At 39.5% G+C, this 23,487-nt stretch overlaps 1 long non-coding RNA gene across 2 annotated transcripts in view; it reads right to left on the bottom strand.

Annotated features, from left to right (window-relative positions):
- Nucleotides 1–2,158: 2,158 nt before the first annotated feature.
- The window catches only part of LOC142362360 (uncharacterized), a 151,478-nt gene continuing 130,149 nt past the window's right edge, over nt 2,159–23,487 (bottom strand). The window contains exon 4 of one of the 2 annotated variants that reach the window (XR_012764972.1): nt 2,159–2,283. This is a non-coding gene — a long non-coding RNA (uncharacterized LOC142362360). Of the gene's footprint in view, nt 2,284–8,306; nt 8,405–23,487 lie in introns of those variants that run through there. The other variant, XR_012764973.1, reaches the window with a different exon arrangement.

The raw sequence follows: 23,487 nt of genomic DNA on the forward strand, positions 1-23,487 counted from the left end.
TCATCTCGAGAAGCACCTGGGAAAGAGTGTGTTATACATCCTGGGGTTTTCGACCCACATGTCCATATAATGTAATATGAACAGATACAGTGCAAGAAGCGTATCTCTCTGCATGGGCTCCCTCAGCTTCTGACTCTTTGGCCAAATTTCTGACTGAGCTCCACTTTGCTTTGGTATTTCATTGCTTTGTCCTCTCCCCTGGCTTACAGTGTCTGCAGACCACAACCAGGCAGAAGTGAGGGGCTTTCCAGCTCTCCAACCTTGGCTTGCCCCTGCTTCATTCAAGGTCTCCTGGCGAAGCCAATGCAGCTTTCTTCTCTGTTTTCAGTGGGAACATGAGAAAAATTGATAAAAAGACAACTATCTTTTATTACAACTAGGAATTCATCCATATTTTTTTCAGTATCCAAATTACAGCTTCCACTAGTGGTGGTAGAAAGGTGAGTTAACCTGCGGCACAGTTTTCCTTATCTTCCCAGTATCAAGAGTTTTGTAGCAAAAAGCTGCAGTTCAACATTTATCATGAAAATGCTTATGTTATTTAGTCTTTACATTTTGGCACTATAATTTGGTGAGAAATTTGGTCCTCACACAAAAGGGTATTCTTACATGTCATGAGCTCTCCATGAAAAAGTCCTACAGTGTATCACAGGAGAGAACACCCTGCTTCAAACAAAAAAATACATTTTCTACTAAATTCACCTGTATCTATTTTACAAATCAATCCAGACTAAAGTGGATAAAAAACCATTAGGGAGTGAACTACTGTATTCTTGGGAGTAAAGTGACAAAACAGCTTGGGATTTTTTGGCTGCTATATTTTCAGTCGAATCATTTTTCCCTTATGTTCACATTTGCACCACACTTTCAAAGAAAGCACTTCACCTACATCCAGCTCAGAGTAGTCTTATGTTTCTGTTATATTATCCATACATTGAGAAACCATCTGCCCCAGTAACACTTCATCAACATATCTCTCAAGGTTGTACGTGTTTGGCTTCAAGTGGCATCATGGATTTTTTTATAAATACAACTTTTTTTCCTAGTAATTTCTGTACATTTAGACTTGAATATGCATTTTTATATTGCTTAAGAAATTCCAGAAGGGCATACACATACTAGAAATAGGGGTCTCACTCCTTTCTGCATTGCAGTCCTGTCAGTCATTCATATCTGTGCAAAATAAGTGTAGCATAAACAAAGTGCCAGGCCTGATTTGACATCAACTCTGCAATGCATAAATAAGGTGCAAAGCAGGGAATGACTGACCACAGAAACTTTATAGCAGGTTTCTGGCTAGGTACAGAAGTATGGAAATTCTGGGTGCCAATAACTTCATGTAAATAGGTTATGTAGAAATACAATGCTGTATTTCCTACAGGTATATGGTATTTCTAGTATGCATGTGACAGTTTCCTTAATACATTATCTCCCTGAATATACGAAATTGATGGCTTTTGCACCATCTGTACCTAGAAGATGTATATGATAGCAGAAGCTACCATGTCTGATACAAAAAATACAAGTATTGAAAAAGAAGCCATTTCCTAAAACCCAATCAAAGCTAATTTCTAGCAGAAACTGTAAAGAAATATCTCAACACGTTTACTCTTGGAAATATTCTTACTGGAGAGATTGACTGTTACCCAAAGTTAACATCTATGCATACTTTGGAGCAATCCCTGCACCAGTGGTGACAGTAACACTCTCTAGCTTTGTCTGTATCTGCTCTCCATCTACTCACATGCTCTATGTCTAAGGAAATCTTTTCTTTTATTGTCCTTCTGTTATTTTCATATACTTATTTCTGGAATAAAAGACACACTTTCTAAGGAAGCAACATGTTCCAGTGGGATCAGGACCAGTGCAGCAGCAAGAAGATGACGATTCAGGTTTTAAGTCTGTGCCTGACTTGCTGTACAGTCTGGTTACTTACCTTCTGTTTAGCAACTGAACACTATATAAAAAGGATGCATTAGCAGAATCATCTCTGATCTAAAGAAGCATTAAACTTTGCTATAAAACATGAGATATGGTATAAAGGCACATGAGAGAGAACACATTTTTACTGAACATCTAACCTCTTTCACAGAGCTGTGCTGCTTTTGCCCTGTTGAAGCACAAGGCGGCACACTACCTATTCATCGTTAAGTCTGGGTGCGAGGGCCATTTGTTCAGACTCACGCTCTGCCTGTTCAGGTGGGCTTTTCCAGTTCCTTCACTAACTGGTATGCATGGCTGAAACCTCCTCACTTGCAGAAATCCGTGCCACCCACTGAATCACTGCAAAAGATAAAATATATACGAACTGCTGGGTTAAAATGAAATGAAAATATGGGAAAGTGTCGCCTCCCTAGCACTGAACAGCTCTGACAACCTCCTAGCACACCAAGTAAGACCAGGGCTGCTCGGAGCCATCCCACTGGCTAGCCATGGGCAATTGCCGTCTGCCTGGATGGACCTCTGCTTGGAGGGTACTGCCTCTTCCCCTCTTCATGGTATTTCGATGAGTATTTAAGACATAAGTATAGCTGCGGTTGAGGGTCACAAAATGCTACTCAAAGGACTTTAGAGAGAAGCAGGAGAAAGGTCCTGAACAGCTATAGCTGTGTAACTCAGGATTACAACACATATCTGAATAGCCGGAGGGGCAGCAGTGGTATTTAACCTCTGTACCAATAACAGAAATAACAGCTCACAGTGGCAGCCGAAATTGCACCTTTTCACACAAGAAAGAAGCAGAGAAAGTAACAGAGTATGGAAAGAAAGCGCAGGTAAAAACTTTGGTGTTAAAGGGGACATAAAAGTTTCCTGAATTTAACTGTCATTAGAATGTGAGTGCTGAACAAGTTAACAGAGCTCAGAGAAATAAAATGGCAGGTGAGTGGGAATTTTGCTGGGTCTAGATCAGAAACCATGAGCGAACATTTGTCTCTCTTAGATAATCAACTCTCTACATATGCACAGACTGTAGTTTAAACTATTGAACATCGTTTTCATTAAGAACCATAGTAGGGTCTACTAAGGAAACAGAGTTTGTTAGATTTACCTGCGTCATGGATTTTCTCTATTCTGAAATTAGCATACTAAATTCTTCCTCGACTTGCATCTTAATAGAGTTTACTGAGCAAATGCATGAATAAGAAGCTTTCATCCATCATCTCTCTGACATGCAAGCTAAAGTCACTTTTATTCTCTGCATAATAAATGGGATTAAGCACTCCTATGTATGGTTTTGTCACGCCAGTTTACAAGAGCCCCGTGGGCAAATTCTCCTGAATGGCAATCTATCTTTTTCTACTCTTCTTGCCTGAGTACTGGGTTTAATACCTCACGCAAGTACCTTTCACCCGTTCAGTGAGTCAGCTACTCAACAAATGGTCTACACCGCAGAGGTACTCTCTGACGGGGTTCATGGGCTACCATTACTAGCCAAGTTTTTGATTTCTGGAAAACAGTAGAAGGGCAAATGATACACAAAAGGAAAAGCAGGTTAAACACCCAGTTAGAAAGAATGGAAAAGCATAAGTAAAAGGAGAGAGGATAGTCTTTTTAGAGAGCACTGAATAAGGGCTCTTTATCCTTGAACCTGGTTGAACTCCTAGTTCAACAGCCAGCTCTCTTTGATATCTACATTTCCTCTCAGTTCCTCCTCCGTATAAAATGGGAAATATTTCCTTACTTTGTGTGATGTATTGTGACCATGATAGGTAACCACACGCTATGACTACCAGCACACATTGTGAACAGCAAGTGCTAAAAATGGGTTTGGACCCTCTCAGCACTGTGATTTTTTTGTCTCCTGTCCTAGCATTTCCCATTGTTCCCCCACTAAATCTGCACAATGAAAATGCCATTAGGTGAACATGACAGTTTTGCACCAGAATGGAAGGAAGGGAAGAGCACTCACCATATAAGGCCAGTAAATAACTACTTGGGACAGGTCAAGTTCAAGACCAAACTAAGGAAATGCAACATCACGCTTAATACCGACACCCCTTCATTTTCTCAGTCTGCACCCGCAACCCCACAGATGCTTTTCATCAGGTGCACCAGCTGTTCACCACTTGCTCATCAGCAGATACGTCAGATGCTTTTCATAAAGCTACAGGATCCCTGGCACAGCAACAAGGGTGATGCTCAAGGCCACAGGGTGAAAACATTCATGCTGATATTGTGTACCCAACCCCAAAACAAGGGTGGGTACAACTGATGATTCCTAAGACAACACAGGTAAAAAAAGACCATTAAACCAGTTTAATAACATCAGGCAGAGGCACTGGGAAGAAAGGAGGCCAGAGACCGTGCAGCTGCTTCGTCCTGGTAAAACTAAAAATCTGACACTAGCCACCACATCAGACACCCAAGGTACTGGCTGCAAAGGCTCCTCCAGCTGCCGGCATCTGAACAAGATGAACAATCCTAGAAGATCATAACTGCAAGGAAGACCTCTCCTCCCCAACTCCTCAAAATAGTGCTGACATTTGAAGCGGACATAAAAGCAAGCCCTATTTCACTCCCGAGAGGAACATCGAGTAAGAGTCCAAAGGATATTTGTGTTTACATTTCTTCTTCTGTGCATGTATGTTTTTTTCTTCTGTCTTATTCTTCTTAAAATAAGATGAAATTGAGTCTAAATCATATACAATCAAATTTTTTTCTCAAATAAATCAGGAAAAGAAATCATTTTCAATAGGCTACATGCTTTTGCCCAGGTGGAATAGTCCTTATATCTCAGGCAAACCTAAGCTAAAAGTATGTGAGCATATTTTCCATTATTTCCACAATAGTAGCCTTTTATTAATAGATTGGGGAAAAAAAAACAAAGTTCAAACTTTGAATTCAAATTTATGTCAGCTCATTGAAGACAGAGAAAATATTTGAACACATTTCCATGTTTTTTCTTCATTTGGAAAAGTAATTTAAGTAAGTCATGTGTATAATACCTCTGACATTTCAATATTTTAAAACTGTTCTCCACCAGTTCAGTACTTTTGTTTGATATCTGTAATAAGACCAAATTCAACATTGTCATATAATCTACTTTTTCTTTCTTTTTTTCACCTGTGATTTACTGCTCAAGTTCCCAAACAAACAAAAAATCTGAAAATAGGGAGAAAGAGACACATCTGGCATAATGTCTTTATCTGCACACCCACCTACAACACTGTCAGGACAGAATTAGTATTTTGAAAGTGATTAAAGTCTCACTGTAGCAGACACGAGCCTCAAAGCTCAGACACTGAAAGATTCTCATAACGCACAGACGTGCTGGACATTGGTCTTCTGCTGCATACACGATCGCAAGAAACAGTCTGATTTTGTAAAGGGCTTGGGTAAGGCTCTTCATTCCTATCTTTTTTTTTAAATAGGAAGGGTGATGATTCTTTCTTAACTCGGTAAAACATTTTGAGATCAATAAATGAAAAGGTTGATACATGCATTTAGAAATATTATTGAGTACCTTGCAGCAGATAGCAGTGTGCCTGAAAGCATGCCAAATGCCCCATTTCTTATTCCACTATTTAGAATGAGCCAGAGAATGCTGCAGGATCATGATTAAACCTTTAAATGTCACATCTACTAAACAGCAGTATCAGTCAGTCATTGAGACAGTGTTATATGAACTTAGCTCACACCAGTGAATGAATTATACAACTCTTTCCCATAATTTGTTTCAATAGGACACGTACACCTCATAGCTACAGTCAGTCACTGTGTTCCTCATTTAAGGAGTGTGAAAAATAAACAGTCTTTATTCAGCTCCACTTCAAGGAAAAAAAATACGTATATTTTACACACTGAACAACACAAGGTATTATCTCTATACACATCAGCTCCATGGGATTTCAGCCCTACAAAAATCAATAACAATAATGCCAGACTGAGTCTTGGCCTATTTGCACCACAGGAACTGTCTCCTACAAACTCTATACAAGGTCAAGAAATGATGAGCTGCTAATTATGAGACAAAGACAAGCAATGCAACACTATTTTGTTATATCCTCACTTTTTCTTAATTTTTTTTTTTACTTCATTATAAATCTGTTTATCTAGTTAGTGCCTTCCTTATCATACAGCACTCGTTCCAGATCTGGACAGACAGAACTGTAGGATATAGTTCATAACATCCTATATGCAGTATCACAGCATTTGTAAATATCAAAAATCAATCAAAAGAGAAGTCATCTGGCTTGATGTGCTCAGTCACAGATCACAGCCTTTACCTGATTTCTGGAAACAACCACAAAAATCTGTCCTAGAGCAAGGAAAAAAAGGCATTGTTTAACTTTTTATCCTTATCCATGCCACAGTAAATGCTCACTTCATGGCAGAGATGGGTGTGTTTCCACAAGAACCCTTACCGAGAGTCATCAGTAGTTGAAGCCGAATAATCAGCAAGAATTCAAATTGTCCTTAACTGATTCAACTGTATTGCAACCCAGCTCTGCCTTCCTCTGCCCACCATTGCTCATTCTTAGGCAGAGCTGGCCAGCTACAAGCCTTTTACCAGGGGAGCTTGTCTTTGCTCACACCACTACAGCCTGCCTCCAGATTGCCTACTTTTTTGCCTCGTCAATGACAAATGAAGGAACATCCCACAGATAAATCAAATACAACAAAGGCTGGTCCTCCTTATGGAAAGCCTGTACTCTAAAGACCTGCTGACAGTTTAAAGAAATGAAATTCCTTTTCAAATGGGAAAAAAATAGAGGCACCTCAACGCTTTAAGCAACTTTTCTGAAGGCTTAAATGTTGAATCAGAAAGTGATAAAACATTAGGAAAGTTCCAGTCAGTTGAAACAGTACATGCTCCCTTCTGAACAACCTTCAAGGAGCAAAAATAAAACGTGTTAGTTATGTCTGAAAACACAGCAAATTTTTTTCTTTCTTTTAAGTCCATTTGATGACAACAACAAACCCCCAGGGGACTCTTCTGAGATCTTCCTTGAGCAAAATCCACAAGCCAGAGTACTCAGAGCTTCTGTGCAACAGAACAGGAACAGAAAAGATCTCTCTGGGCGTCTGTCAGAAGTCAAATTCAGGCTTTGATTTGGAGCAGGTGCATTTACATGTCAGGAACTATTTCTGTTTCTAGAAATCAGATTAGCAGCAAGGAAAGCCTTAGAAGTTCAGACAAAAAAACTGCCCGACCTTGAGATGTAAAGATCACTCAAACTCTGCTGGACTGAAAGGCTTTAATCTTACGAAGGGGAGGGCCACAAATGGAAGACAGTGCCAAAATCCGCTCTCAGCCACTGTAAGACTTGAGCAATTCCTTTTACATTTCAGTCTAAAAGCAAATTTTAGAGCAGTGAGCTTCAGCCTTCTTGTCCAGCCCCACCTCACACCCCCTGCGTGAAGGTGCCTCTGCTGTTAGCACTGCAGGACGCAGAGCTCCGCGAGGCTCCCTCGGGCTTCACCAACTTCCCTGCCCTCCCGCTGCTCTCTCATTGTGCTTTTAAAGGAAGGACACGAACAGCTAAGATGCTCCTGGTTAAAGGCATAAAGATCTTCAAACCGCTGTTGGCTTTGTCTGTTCCTCTGTTTTTAAAGCATTGCATGAAGGGTTAAAATGCACAGACCTAGCTAATAATTGGAGCTATATGACTAAATTTCTGTGCTTGTTCCTAAGCAGTGATTTTTGTCTGACAGACAAGGTCCTTCTCTCTCCGAGTAGAAGGGTCACAGAAGCCATCAGTCAATTACCCTTTCCCAGTCCAATGACTGCCTTTTCACCTCTCTGACTGAAAGGACTTAACAGAGTTATTCACACTTCCACAAGTGTAAAGCTCTTCATGATCTTTATGGATAAGAGATATTCTTCAGATAAAAGCTGGAATCCTCATAATGTACTGCTTTCTTTTTAGCACACTTGCACTGCTCTATCACAGCACAGGTGGAGTTACAAAGTCACCAAATGTCCATTTATTCTTGTTTCTTCCTCACCCTCTTTTATTTCCCTCTTCAGCAGTGGCCTCATAATGAATAATGGAGAGAAGGAAAAAACCACTCAGCAGTATATGCATGCCTGGCTCCACTCTCTTTATTGGAATTACACTAGGGATGAATTTAGGCATAAACACTTTTCATTAGTTGTACAGTAAGTAGAGATGCTAAGCAACATTGGTCCAAAGATATTCAATTTACAAGCCACAGCTCTTCACACTAGCACTGTACATGGTTATGTTACATCTATAAAGAGTGGAACTAGAAATAAAAGAACGAGATGCATGAAGCCAAAGCCCTTAACCAAAGGGAGACAGTAGTAAGAGCTGAGCCGTGGGTATTGAATTACAGTCTTTATTCTGATACTGTGCACTTCAGTAAGTTTTCCAAAGATATATCTTCAAAGCTTGATCACCAGGTCAGCTAACAAGATCCTCACTCCCAGTCAAGCTTCCTGTATAGTGGAAGACAATGGACAGAACGGAGATACTTAGTTAATTACAGACTGTATTCAGTGCTAGAAAGGAGTTTTGTATTTAGCTGTTGCTACAAGCATATCACTGGTGGATCCAAACTGCTCACAGAAACTTGACAGTTCTCCTAAGTGTCATGAAAGGAAAATGTCCGTGACTTGTTCATCTGAGCAGGTACCTCTTGCTTTGCATAATCACCTTCCTCTTTGTTGCTTGCCTATTGCTCTGGCATCACTGGTCTGAAAGGTATCCAATATTTTAAATAGCTCTATACATATGGTTTCAACGATGTGAACTGGCTATCTCATTTACATAAAAATCAAAATGAGAGGTGTGCTAAGTGCTGCAAATACAGAGCTGACTGGGCTCCCTGTTTCTATCTTCTTTGAGAGGCAAGAGTCTTTTCAGACAGAAGCAATGTTGAGCACTTAATTGCCTTATGTGGAATCAACAATTTCTTCAGCAATAACAGACTAAGTTTTAACAGTTGCAATTCCACTGCCATCAGAAGAATTACCCCAACGCTGTTTTTGATGCTGTTCACCGAGTAACTGGAGTAACCAGTTGATATCTCAGGTTTACAAAACAGTTGTGTTCAAACTTTCCATTCAGGCTATCTGTAAAGAGGGCGAAGAAATAAACTAGCCGGTATGAAAGATATAATATCCCAAACTGTAAAGAAACCAGAGAGAATATTCAGATGCACTTATTAAGACATTCTTTGGTGAAATTTTGCCATGAAACTATATTAGACTTTGTATTAGGCAACTTGAATCTTGGGGGGTTTACAGATTTATATGTACGAAGTGCGTGAAAAGAGACCAGTAAAACTAATGCGCTGCTCCCTCTCCTTAGTCTAAGCTTTGAAAAGCAGTTTAACCTAAAGAACATAAAATGACTCACTCTTCTTCTAGGGCTTTTTTTAATCTGTGAACATGTCTACTACACTAGACGTTAACAACACTTTTAAATAAATTCAGGCATACACGACTGCTGAGAGTTCACACAGCTCTCTTCTAGAGCTGGTGAGAGAACACAGAGTCCCATTGATGAGTCCATCATGCTGCTCAAAACTGAAAAGACCGTTTTATCCATTTTTAAATCTTCCCATTTACTTTTCAGTGCACTATTAAAAATATATAGTGGGCTGCATAGGATAGTGAAGTGAACTCTGATGACATCTTGGACAGTGTCTGGAAGGACGTGAAGTGGCACCAAATCTGATACCTGCTGAGCTGATATATGAAGTGACTTTTCAGAGTAAAATATTTAAAGATATGACACAAGTTTCAGATTCTGCTCCTCAACTAAATGAAGATAGCATATTCCATATGAGGCCTGACCATAACAGGTTAAATATTCAGGCTTTCCTGAACAATTAAAAAGTAGGTAGATAGGACTATTAACCGTGGTTTGATATTGTGGAGAGGTTGAGAACTGTGACCATGACTAACTCTCATGCTAAAGCCAGCAGAGGCTGTAAAGAAAGTGAGCAGATTGTGGAAATTTGCACTGGAGACTTTTAACATCTTTAAGGATACTCTGAAACCAAACAAGTGTGACACATGACTGTCAGGAGCTGCAAAGAGAAGGGCCTTGCCCTCTTCATGGACATTCAGCATCTTGATCATGAAGGCAGTAACTACAGACTAGTAACATTTACTACCATGAAGGCTATAACCCTTCACTGCAAGTAATTCCCTAATCATGTTTCACTGACCTCATTTTCAAAGCTTTTATTTTTACAGATCATCATAAACCAGTTCCTTTTCTTCTCTCCATAAAGGAGTATGTGTCTATAAAGATGCTACTAAGTCTTGGGTCACTCCTAAATTGTGCTAGGCACTCTGCCAACAGCATGTCACACTGCCCCTTGAAAGAGAGACACAAAGGCAGAGTAAGACAGGGGAAGGACTAAACCAAATATGGTAAGTGCTGGGTGTACAAAGCGATAAGCTCTCTGGCACTGACTCAGAAAAGCTGTTGTGTCCAGGTGAACTCTAGCTGGTGAGCAGTGCTGCCAATCTCAATAGGTAATCAAACCTCAGGATGTGGAAGAGTCATCTAGCCCATGGTCAGACTGATGAATCCCTTTTTAGTCACATTACTCTTAAATACATTGCATTTCCATCCTTTACTATAATTTTTCTCCTCAGCATCACCACAAGAGCAGAATGAAAGAGGACAGATAGTTCTCCTTGCTCAGGCTAAGGAGACAGTGAGAATATCACTAATCAAAGCCACAAAGACGCTTCTAATTCCTGCCCAGTGTTAGTTATCCTGCAGACAGTCACATCACTGAGGTGTGACTTCCTCCACATCACTAAGAAGCTCATCCTAAAGTGGGAGAAGTAGATTAGCAGGGAACTTTGCTACTCCTCTTCTTGTAAGCCTTGAGAGTTTATGCACATAGCAGGTGACCTATTCCTCATCACAGGCATGCAAATGCCAGACATCAAAGAACACTTCTAACTGAATTCTCAGAATAATTAATTTTCACCAGTAAGTGTTTTAACCTTTTAATCCATCTAAGCTAATAGATAGTAATGGCCTTCATTATTGTAACATCAGAACAGCTCCCCATCTTTTAATACATGAAGGCCCGTCACCACTTTTTGCGAGGTAAGCACCCTCTCACACAGAGCTGAAGCACCAAGCAAATGCCAACTAAATAAACTTTTCAATTTCATGTACGAAACTGGGCCTGATAAGGCCACCATTTCTGGCGGACACCTTTCTCCTCCTGGAGAATGGTTTCAGGTGTCCAAAGGGTAAGGTCCCACCACTTACACTAGCTCTCAAGCCAGCACGTCCCCCCGACACCGGCATCATCCGTGGAAAGGCAGCCTTTCTCCCAGCGCTGCACGCAGCTTTACAGCTTCATTCTGCTCAGCCGAGGTGCTCATTTGCTCACTGCCCAGGGAGTGAAATGTGCTGTTCCATCTCAAAACAGACACTTCTTTCCACGGAAATAAATTTTGGAAGTTTAAAATTGCCATTTCCCACAAAACGCTGTCTATCTGTTCAGCACCTATGCAGGAAAGATGCTCACTCTGGGTCCAGGGAGCTGAGAAAAGCCAGAAAGGACCATTAACCCCTCAGACAGATCTCCCAATTCGTACACTGGGAAGTGTCAATAGCCGTCTGGCAGCATTCTCACAGTTCAAAATGGGCTTGAACCAAAACTCCAGATCTAAAAATTCCTTTTGGCCTGATGAGTCAGTGTCTGGAATTCAAAACAGGATTCAAATCCGAGTTCACAAGTTTGATAGTTGACATAATGAAGCAAAGCAGTGCCTCTGACCTGAATATCCTGAGAGCCACAGTCCAAACCTCCCCGCTGAGCTGGGCAGCTCAGGTACAGCCCAGATGTTGCAGGTAGTCATCGATCCCCTTTGTCAGAAGGAGGCAAAAAAAGTTTCCATAACGCGAGGCAGCACTCAGCAGTAATCTGTTCTCTACATCTTTTGCTTTCAAGAGCAGAAAAATTCACTAGAGTAATTCAAAATTAGAAGAAGTTCTAAAGGGTCAAATGAAAAAAACCCACCCAATATCACACCTCTAATTTCTTTAGTGAATCACAATGCATAAGGGGATTTCTGTTGTCTTCCAAGTCTGACAGCAAAGATTGGATTTATGCAAATCATAAGGTTAAAATAATTAGAGATAGGTCAAAGGTATAAATCAAACAACCAAAGCTGACATGTCCAAAATTCTGCATGCTAAACAATCAAGGTGTTTAAAGTCAAAACATCTAGCGGTGCTTATTCATACAGAGCAAAATTTAAAGAAGGATTTGCTAAACTACCTGAAATCATTGAAATCTTTTTTTGTCTGTATATTTTACAGGTTTGACAAAGGAAGGCAATGTCCCACTCTCATCTGTATTTCTGCAGCACAATTAACATTTATGGAGTTGCAGGTGAAAACTTCAGTCCACTTCCCCATCTCTAATTTAAACACAGCAAGCAGAAATTATTCGGAACAAAATGCTGCAGCAAGAGTAAAGTCGAAAAACAAATCCCAAAAAACTAGAAGTATACATAATCCACTTACACATATGCCGTGTGACTTGCATTTTGTCACGCTGTTGTGGCTGAAATGCTATGTTGGCAGCATAAAACATAAAACAACAGTAGGAGTCAAGTTCTGCTCTTTCACACCGGTGCAAGTCTGGAGAGACTGCATTGAAAACCACTCAAGAAGTGGATTACCACAGCTCTGCAAAACGGTGCATCTCCACCGTAATCCAGCAAGGCAGCCCCAAAGTGGTGGAGAGGAGGGTGAAAGCAAAGTCCCAGTTTAAACAGGGGAATAAAAAATTACAACTCTACTTTTTAAAAATGACAAGTGGTGTTTGCTTTCTGTGGAAAAGTCACTGTTTCCGGGAAAGGGAAAAAAAGAAAAAGACATTTTTGCCTTGAAAACTATAATACTTCTGTCCATAGTGCCCTTTTATCAGAGTGCCCCACCCAGGCGCTCTTCAGAACGGCTGGATCCGTCCTGCCTCAAACCAGGGACTGTGACACAAAAGGAGAAGAGCCAAACGGCTAGTTTACGGGGACAGCAAAGCACTGAACTGCTGATGTACAAATTCCAGGAAACTTCACAGAACAAGATGAAATTTTTCAGATTTGGACTCAGACATTTACTGAAAGAAAAAAGGCTATTTTGTGGGTAGCCATAGTGAAAAATCCTTTGCTGTGGAGTAAACTCGATGATGACTTGCTTACATCTGGATCCCTTGTTTTTTTATAATTTGATCAATATCCTATGAATAAACAGAGTGGATGCAAGAAGGGACACACATTTCAACTACGCATTTGTGTTATCTGACATTATACACATCGTGGTCAATATGAAATAATTAATACCCTTGGTTAGTTTATGAGTAGAGTAGAGGTTCATATAACGTCAAATATCACATAGCAGAAAACAGATCCCTGCATATTTCATGGTGAAATAAATTACCAAATATAACTGTACATAGACTTTTGCTAGCTGACATAGTAAATAAGTAAATAGATACATGCATCTTTCAGTAGCCTGAAGTTTTTGTCCCTGTACTTATCAGGTGAAGAGGGGAGGGAAAATAGAGTCTGAGTTTATGACATTTTTTTTTGTCCACATTATGCTTGAAATATCAGTGACTGATAATGGCCTACATTTCCTAGCAAAGAAATAGTGCCTTTTTCAGAACACTGAAGGAAGTGGCACTCATGAGGTTTGCTCTCTTCCCTCTCACAGTACGGCAGAATAATTTTACTCATACCTGATCCATTTCATTTCTTCAGTTCCATTTCTTTTTTTTCCCCCCATTCATCTCTGTCCTCTACTTCTACTGAAAAAATCATTTATTTGCCTCTATAGTTCATTAAAATGTTCCCTGCTTCAAAGCCCCTTTAAAATAACATATTACACATATTTACTGCTCCTCATATTAGACTATTTTAAGGAACTTTTTGTCTTACAGTTTTCAAGTGACCTCCAGCTTCCACTCTCAGATGACTTTCCTGATGACTAAAGTCTATTTAACACAATATGCAGACATAGCAATTTAGGGAAATTACAGAAGAATTCTTGAAAATACTCCGTATCAGTGAGGGAATGTTCATGCAGGAGCAATGTGAAGGTGAGCTGGGTTTATTACAAATATCCTTTTCTTTCATTTTTCTGACATTGTAAGAATTTGGTTAGCATTCAGCTAGGCAAACAGTTCACAATGAATTATTTACTTGATTAAGTTAACCTCTTTTTGTTTAAATTATTTGTGAATGATTTACAATTTTCGCATTAATTATTTGAAATCATTTTATAAATAATTTCATGATCCACCCATGTGCATAAGCCAAGCTTTGCAACTACAAGCTTTCTGTTTGGAATAAACAATTCTAAGCACATTTGAGTCTTTTAGGGGCATTATTTTATAATTATAGTGATTATTCTAAGGCAGTAAAGGTCCACTTAAAAAAAGTATTTCAAAAATATACAAATTAACTCAGTTCAGACATTCTTACTTTGCATTTAGTACAAAAATTCAGTATTTAATTTAGATATATAGAATTTGTACAATTCAATTTAATTACATCCTGAAAAAATTATATAGCTAATTGATGAGATAGAGGCACTTGTGTTTAGAAGAACTAGTTTTCCTTTTTCCAGATAAAGAAAGGCAGTTGAGAAGAAATATCATACAAGACACTTCAGGGATGCCATTCTTAAAATATTAAAGGTACTTTATTTACTACAGCAACATCCTTAGCAGCGCTACAATAAAAGCTCTGCCTGTGTTTCCATTCTTTACCCGAACTTCAAAAATTTTATGTATAGCACTCATAAAAATGTACTGTGGTTTAAAATTCAACTTGCAAACAAAACATAAGAGAGGGAAAAGTTGCTTTAAAATATTTTTTTTTTTACTATTTAGGCACTAAAAGACAGTTATTCAGAAAATATTTACATAGAGAGAGAGACAGCTTGCATCTCCCTCCTGGAGAGAAAGGCAGTATCTGTTTGCCTGTTTCCTTCAATCAACAGTTGCTCACTGATCACGAAAGCCTAAGCTTTTAAACATATAACTCAAAAGGCAGGATTCAATCCCTGCCAAATACGTTTGCTTTTTAAAAAAAAAATGAGAGCTTTGAGTCCTTAAAGATTTTCGGAACTTGACAGGACAAAACCCTGAGCAATTCTTGATCTGATGTTAGTCGTGCTTCGAGGAGGAGGCTGACCCTCAAAGGTCCCTTCCAAATAACGCTTTTCTAAGATGCTGTGAGTTCACATACTCCAAGCCTTGATTCCAAACTTAAGGCTCTCATTTTTTCTTTTTTCTTTATTCTTTTTTTTTTTAATGGAGGTAGCCGGTATCTCTTTAATGAGAGGAGTTAGCTGCCATTTTTCATCTGCAAAAGTGTAATTTTGGTGGCAAGATTTCCAGTGGTCCCATAATAAACTCATAATAAATTCTTGGTTTGTTGTGGGGGCTTTTTTTAACTTAAATAGGCTGTTGACTACCAGTTTGCACAAGAACTAAAAGCTCTGAGTAGTTTGACTGAAAGAATTAATAACTCGTATTTCCTGAATGGAGACATTTGATTTTGAACATTTGTAAAATACTTTGCTTTTCTGAGGCACCTAAAATCCAAGATTCTAAAAGCCTTTGCTGACATTTATTTTTCTCTTCAAATACTTCTGCACGAAGGGTGACAAGCGAGGTTAAGAGAGACTCAAAATACACCAGTGAGAGACTCTGTGACATTTTCACCCTCCTATTCTTCTGCTCTAGCCACTAGAATTACTCCCACACTCAGGTTCAACACCTGCACTGGTGTGATAAACCTTCGGAGCTATTGTAGTCCATCAAGTTAATGACATGCATTTTAGACAGTCGTTTTAACTAAGCCACCAACACTATCAAGGAGCAGTTAGTCTACAGATGCAACAATTCAGGCAGCTTTATAAAGTCCCTAAATGTATATTTACATGATAAATGGTAACAGACTCATCCCACACCCCTCAAGTGCACAGAGAACGCAACACCACACCAGTAGATCGTAAGGCTTAGTGCAACTCCACCGTGTTCGGCAGTGCTACTTGCAGATGGGCCATTTTCGCCATTAAGCCAACCTTGATGCTAGGTCTGTGCCAATAAATCAGATCGCTCTTAACGTTGTTCTACATTAGCATTGCATCTGAGCCAACTCTCTTTCCCAGGCAGATTAGATCAGATCAGATCACTCTTGATGTCACTCTACACTATCACAGGTTGCACGCAGCTTTGTTGGAGGACTGTCAAGGCACAGATAAAACCCAAGCAAACATGTTAATACATAAGATAAGGTGAAACAGCAGCACAGGAACTCCCGCTGTGTTATTGTATTAAAAGGCAGCTCTCCTGTAAAGGAGTTATGCTTTGCTTGAATGTTTATTCAATCTCTTGGCAGTTTCTCAGTGAGATGTGAGTCTGGGTTCCTCAACAACATAGTACACTCACAGCTGCCAGTAGAGGCTAGATCCTTTGCCAGGCTGCGGCCTAAGAAATTTCTTGCGCCTGTAGAAGTCTTCTGGGGAGAATGAACCAACTCTAGAGCGAATATGATGGATGAGATTATGTTTTCACTTTGGTTTCACTAAGGTCTTATGTTGGAAGAGCTGCTAGAATAGACTTGAGCTTCAATGTGTTTTTATGCCACAAGGCAACTCATTGTAAGACACCTAAACCAAGCTGGCATGACCAACTTACAGAATTTCAGCTCAAGCTTCCCTATTTTCTTCCTTCCTTGACTTACGACAGTGTATTTGCCTTCCTAATGGCCTCGGTTATTTCACACATTGAGGATCTTGGACATCCAAACTCCATTTGCAACTCTTTCTTGCACAGGGGTTCAATCTTTTATGTATTTATTGCTTCTTTCTTATCTATTTGAAAGCGACCCCAACACTATCCACTCTAATGCCATCTTAGAGATCTCTGGGATACTCCACACAAGACAGTACCTCTATGAAACAGCGGGGTGTCTTGCAGAGATTCTAGAAGCAACACACAGTCATGTCAGCATGCCTATATTGCTGTCAGTACCAGCGCTAATTTATTCAAGGCCCACGTAAGAGTCTCTCCGGACACGAAGACATGTCCATGAAGGGTATGGCATTTAAAGATGGTACTAGAGAGCAAATATAGTATTTTCATCTGCATAAACAATCATCTGAAGCAGAATGCATATACTGCACCTGAAATCCTCATGGCAAAAACTAAAGTTAAATGTGTTACTTCTCCTGTCTTCTCAGGTCAAAAATGACAAATTTGGAAATAAAACAAAAAACAAGGATTCTCCCCTTGATATCAGGCAGCAAAAGAGTGACTATCAAGTCACAACAGACTTAAAAGCAAAAAGAAACCATGAAAACATGCAGAAGGGCTCTGTTTTCTTTCCAGCATAGTGCCCAATCAAATAAAAGGATCTCTGCACACCAGCTTACAATTCCATCTGACTAGCTACGCTCAACCTAATAACTCAAAGACTAATTAGAACATTTACTTTATGGCCCATTTGCTGCAACAACAATGAAACATTATCTAGATACAGTTCTTTCTGCAGGGGCCAGGAAGGACATACTGTTGACAGAGTTTTAAATGAAAGGAAAAATGAAATTTCCATTAAACCTTTTTACCATTAAATCAGCTTGCATTCATTCCTGTAAAGGCTCAGTGCTCTAGCCCTGATCCAGCAAAATACTAAGCACATCCTAAAGATTAAGTGTAAGTGGTCTCAGCATTTGCAGCTTTTACAGCGTTCACATCTTTAAAGTTAAGCACATACTTAAATGATTTCAGAACAGAGCCTTGTATCGCTGTCTATGACTCAAGCAGTTTCAATGGTATCCATGAGCACGTGCATTCAGGCAAGAAAGGAAAAAGAAGCTAATTGCATTGCAATTTATGCTCCTTCTTTCACGTTGTATTGTTGACACAATTCCTTATCATTTCTACGTAGCTGGAGAAAGAGGAAAATTTGAAACTTTAAGCGGTCTGACATAAACCTGTCAGTTCCTGTCATAGCTAAATTTTGTAAATGCTATAGTTATGCAAGCAGACTTACTCTAAAATTCAGAAGATGATGGAATACGTACATTTTAATATCACTTTTTAAACTCGACAATCAGCTTTAATAGTCCCTTTTGACTACTGTATCACTAAAAGATTTACTGTACTAAAGGAGAGGTCCAGCATTCAAAAATAGACCCTGCTTCTGCATCTATCATTCCCTAACTACTGCTTTTCTTTCTCTTGGGATGAGTTACACTCATTAAACTCCCCACATCTTCACTCCTCTCCTTCTACATTGCTGTTGTGGAATAAGCACACACAGTACTAGCTATCTCTTTTCCCCCCCATTTGGTTAGCCAAATGGCACCACCAGCACTTGTGTTCACACAGCTGAAGAGGTACTATGGAAAGGGAATAAGAAGCTGGAGGGTAGAAGCCAGCATCTCCTTAAATCACAGTAAATGAAATCTTAGTGCTAACCTTTAGAAAATAGGCAGACTGCAAACAAGAATAATTTTTATGAGCCAGACCCTGCTGGTTTTACTTATGTTGGAAGTCCTATTGCAGTCAAATGTAACTGTACGTGTGAATTAAGAAAGCAGTATTTGGATTTTTATTTATGTAGTCTCCTGTGCAATAACTCTGAATGGATATGCATTTGTTTATTTTTAAATGCACTCCAAGTTTCACCGTTACAAGAGTGGCACTGCCTTGACACTGCTTTTCTGCAAAATAAATATGATGTGTTTCATAAATGCACTGTCTGTCATTTCAAATCCTCATTACTACCTCTTCAGATTTTTAATCTAGAATGCAAACAGGCAGGTTAGTGGTCATTACACACTATGTTTCTGTATCTTCCTGACCTTAATTTAAAACAGATACAATGCTGTCTCGTCAATACATTGGTTTTCGATGTTCTAACTAGATTTTTAGTCTAGATACTTGTTCTGACTCCATTATTTTCCTTTTCACCCTAAATAAAGTTTTCCCAGATCACTGTCGCTACTGTAGAGAAATACATTTTCTATTTTGACTTGAAAGAAATGTGAAAAAGGAAAATGCTGATGGCACGAGAAGCAATTTGAATCCCATGATAGAAAACATAGCCTTAGCAGACAACGCACAGTGATAAATAACAGTACAGGAACATTTTTCTTTTTTTTTTTTTTTGTTATCAGAAGAGAAATGCAAGGTACACATTTTTAAACAAATAAATGTTTCCTTTTGCCCTTTTTTCGGTAGTAAAAGAAAGGTGGTAGGAGGCAAGAGAATAGATCTGAAAAATACATATCCTGTCTATCATTCAGTAGCTACAGCATCGGTTTTGTTTTTTAATAACATGTATTGGTTCCACTTTTGTACAGGCAACATATAAAGGACGGACAACAGATGGAGGTCAGGCACTGTTACAACAAGTCATTTTCTTCAAGGTGTTTTGGTACCCTTTGCTGTTATTTTCATTGTCATTATCCTGTGTGCAGAACAGCAAAAGAAGCTGTATATCTTACTACCGTGAATGTGTTGGGCTGTTTGTTTTAGGCTTTGCTACAAATAAATCAGGTTTAGTAGGAGTGATTCACCAGGTACATGTTCTTCCTTAAGTGTAAGAGCACTATACCAGACTGTGGAGTTTCAGGGATGACAAAGCATGCATTAAGCGCTATTGAAGAGGATAGTTCGTGTCCTGTGTGACTGCCGGAGCTCATTACATTGCTCTTGATGTAACAGGATGAATTTAAAACTTTGTGAAGTGCTGCCTTTTGACTGGCAAACTACTTCTGACACGAAGCTGAAAGTTGCTGCTATTTAATGGCTCTTTGGTGACCTTTCAGAAGAGAAAGGATGGCCTTGCTCCAAGTTATAGCACACAGACATCCATAGCGCTACCACAAGCAGCTTCTACTCTGAAGGAGAATGAGTTCAATCAGTCTTGCGGGTAGGGATTTCACAACCAGACCCCATCTTTCAGGTTTGCTAATCGCAGCTCAGCTGCATTTTGTCATTCCTTTTCTTGGTATTACAGCTCAGAATGTAAGCTCCATGGCTAATGATAATTAGATGCACAGATGATGATGATGCACAGATCACTGGGCAATACTATTTTTCTCATCTAACTTCTTATGCAAACGATCACAGAGAAAAATCAGCTATTATTGCTTATGAGTACTATTGCCACCAAACTATGGCAGAATGCAAACACAAATAAATAAATGGACTCATCTGAAACAGATTCACAATTTGGCTTAATCAGGCCTTTTGAAAGGGTCCACATTACTGAAACTACATCATTAAGAGTCACACCGTTTATATGCTGCAGACAGGCCAGTTAAATGTCAATAGAGAGGAATATTAAAAGCAGTTTACACTTGTGTTACAGACTAGACATCTTCTTAGGCTGTCATTGACTGTCGTATGTGAAATTACCTTTGTGGGCCAGAAAGCACTCACTTTACCCACGTAACCCACAGATGAGAAAAAACGCCCCCCACATCCCCAGCTAGTCTATTAATAGAAATGTTTGCTGCATCTTTGGCTGTAAGAAAATTTCCCGTTTCTTTTGAATCCCTGTGTGAGTTTTTGCAGACATTTTCCCAGACGTAGCTGGTGCACTCTATGCTATTTGATTGTTACCTGCCCCAGGTGGGGGCTGAATTTCCAAGGTACATTAGCTAGGGACTGCAAAGCAGCTCCGTTCTGTATACTAGAAGCTATTATTCCTATTAATATTTTTAATGCATAGTTAACTGTAGAACACTGGAATATGCTGACAGCTCATGTCTAATAACCACTGCTGCAACAAAATAGGCTTTATATTACAATGAGCATATACACCAGCTCTTTTGTCTCTAATTATCACCAACTACATCTGCTGCATCAGAAAGAGAAAGAAATAGGCAATTTGAAACAAAAAAAAATATAACCAACAGAAATCATCCCTTATAGCTGAGTTTATTTCTTTGAGCATGAACGGGAAGGAATGTGTGGAAGTGACACAACAAGAGAAGAGCTTATACAGCCTTTTATAAATGGAGTCAGTATCCCGTGCATATAGACTGGAATATATGCCAAGGCACACAATGCAGAAAACTGTGAACAGTCTGCTTAGAAATCACTGGCTAGCAGTTACCATTAGGTCATCTCACTAAAGATGACAAAGGGCTTGGCTTTGAAATGAAAGCCAGTTGCAACCTATTTAGTATCTTGGTGCGGTTGCAGGAACTTAGAAGCAAAATACAAAAGCCAAAGTACAACTATAAATACACAAGAAAAGAGTAACATCAAAATACTTGCTAAGTACGCCAGTAGCAAGTAGAAAGAGTTAGTCCTGGGAAACAAATCAAGTAATAGAAATGTTTTGTGCTCTTTCGGCTCAGACTTAGACCCACTAGTGATTTAACTTTGAAATCAAGAGTGGCAGGCAAGTGTCTAGCAACCGAAAAAGGGGAACATAGTGCCGATCTCTAAAGGGCAGCACGAGGAAGTCCCATGCTATTTGAAGTTGGGTTGATTCCTCCATAATCACAAAAGCAATCGAAAAAAATAAGCACCCATAAAACAGCAGGCTTCCTAAAAGCAAGTCTGATTTCTTTCTAGGACAGGTTAATAGGCTTCTGAACTCAGGATTAGTTTTAGATTAACCTCAGAAAAGCTTTTTACACAATCTCTTCTGATATTGTCAAAAATGAGCTAAGGACGTACAATCTCGATGAAGTTATTGTACAACTACTAAAAGATTTTCCAAAAAACTGTTGGTTTATTGTGAAAAGGAAATGATGTATTGAATAAAGCTCCTGCCAGAGCCTAAGCTGAGTTCAGTGCTCTTCAGCATTTTTATGAATGACTTGAATGATGGAATAAAACACTCCATAATTAAATTTGCAGATAATATGAAGCCTGAAAGATGCATGAGGACTGTGGAGGACAGCACTAAATCTCAAAACTTATCTAAAAAAATTGAAGATACAAATAAGATACAATTCAGTGAAGGCAAGTGCCATACACTGTATTTATGTAGAAATCATCAGATGCACAAATACAACATGGGGAACACCTAATTACAGAACAATTACAGAATCTCAGAATCACAGAATGGTAGGGGTTGGAAGGGACCTCTGTGGGTCATCTAGTCCAACTCCTCTGCCAAAAAAGGGTCACCTACAACAGGCTGCACAGGACTGCGTCCAGGCGGGTCTTGAATATCTCCAGAGAAGGAGACTCCACAACCTCCCTGGGCAGCCTGTTCCAGGACTCCGTCACCCTCAGAGGGAAGTTCTTCCTCATGTTCAGCTGGAACTTCCTCTGCTTCCGCTTGTGCCCATTGCCCCTTGTCCTGTCGCTGGGCACCACTGAAAAGAGTCTGGCCCCATCCTCCTGACCCCCACCCTGCGGATATTTAGAGGCATTTCTAAGGTCCCCTCTCAGCCTTCTGTTCTTCAGGCCAAACAAGCCCAGCTCCCTCAGCCTTTCCTCATAGGAGGGATGCTCCAGTCCCCTCATCATCCTCGTAGCCCTCCGTTGGAAGAAAAAGATGTGGAAGTTAAAGGATTACAAACAGAACATGAGTCGGTATTTTTTCTAACAAAATTGCCCTCCTACTAGGGTGCACAATGAAGATGTCACACACAGGACATGCGAAGTAGCCCTCAGCAGCCGACAGCCTGAGGCTGGAGTACTGTGCGGAACTTCATACACCAAACATCAAGAAAGATATGAGTCAACTGGACAGCTGAGAGCAGCAAGAATGATCAAAGGTTTAGAAAATGTGAGGAAAGGTAGAGAGAATTAGGTTTGTTTAACTTAGCCAAGATTCAAGGAGACATAACAACAGTCTTCAAATAACAGAGAAGTTTTGCAACAAGTCACTCTTACTACCCACTCTGCTAATATGTTTAAATTGTAGCCAGGAGTATTTAAGGACAAATTAGACAAACATTAGTCAGGAATAACTTGGCTAATCAAATCTCATCTTGAGTAGGCTCAGGGATCTCTCAGAGTCCCTTCCAATCCTATCTGCTGCCCTTGTCTTCCCGATGTTATTTTTTAAACCTCCATTAAAATCACGCTCATTTTGCCCATGAAAATCTAAGAAAAATAACAAAAAGATCCCTATGATTATTTAATTTAAATTTCTATTAAAGGGTAAAAATTCTAGAGTTATTTTAGGGGAACTTCAGAAAACCCCAAGTTACCCAAAATCAGTTCTCATTTTCTAGGCTAAACAACGGTACACAGACCTAAAAAGGGAAATTCTTGCAATTACTGTAGTTGTGCAATTGAAGCAATGACATGTTTGAGGGAGTGAATGACAGATTCTAGATATTCTGATCATTTTATTGTCATCTATGTGCCCATTTTACAAATCTACACAAAATATCAAAGGTACGTTATGGAGGGAACTTAGACCAGAGCTTGTCTAGATAAAGAATTAACTAAACAGATGGCACTGATAATGAAGTTAGGGAAAGAGAGTGCTTTGCACAATGAAAGGTAATTAACCTGCTAAAGTGTTCATGA

This window comes from Opisthocomus hoazin, chromosome 9 (genome assembly GCF_030867145.1).
Source record: "Opisthocomus hoazin isolate bOpiHoa1 chromosome 9, bOpiHoa1.hap1, whole genome shotgun sequence".
Lineage (NCBI taxonomy): Eukaryota > Metazoa > Chordata > Aves > Opisthocomiformes > Opisthocomidae > Opisthocomus > Opisthocomus hoazin.